The sequence below is a fragment of the Propithecus coquereli genome, unplaced genomic scaffold (genome assembly GCF_000956105.1).
Source record: "Propithecus coquereli isolate 6110/MARCELLA unplaced genomic scaffold, Pcoq_1.0 Scaffold132, whole genome shotgun sequence".
Classification (NCBI taxonomy): domain Eukaryota; kingdom Metazoa; phylum Chordata; class Mammalia; order Primates; family Indriidae; genus Propithecus; species Propithecus coquereli.
The window spans coordinates 4481948-4482322 of record NW_012137414.1 but is presented as its reverse complement, the minus strand read 5'-3'; positions in this window follow the sequence as shown (position 1 = coordinate 4482322).

Below are 375 nucleotides of genomic sequence, written 5' to 3'. Positions count from 1 at the left end.
GGCATACGAATGGGAACAGAAGAGATCAAACTCTCACTATTTGCTGATGACATGATATTATATCTAGAAAACCCCATGGATTGAACCAAGAGGCTACTGTAATTGATAAATGAATTCAGTAAAGTCTCAGGATATAAAATCAATACACACAAATCAGAGGCTTTCATATACGCCAACAGCAGTCATACCAGAACCAAATCAAAGACTCAATTTCCTTAACAATAGCAACAAAGAAAATAAAGTATCTAGGAATATATTTAACAAGGAGGTAAAAGACCTCTACAGGGAAAACTATGAAACATTGAGGAAAGAAATAGCAGAGGACATAAACAGGTGGAAAACCATACCATGCTCGTGGGTCGGCAGAATCAACAT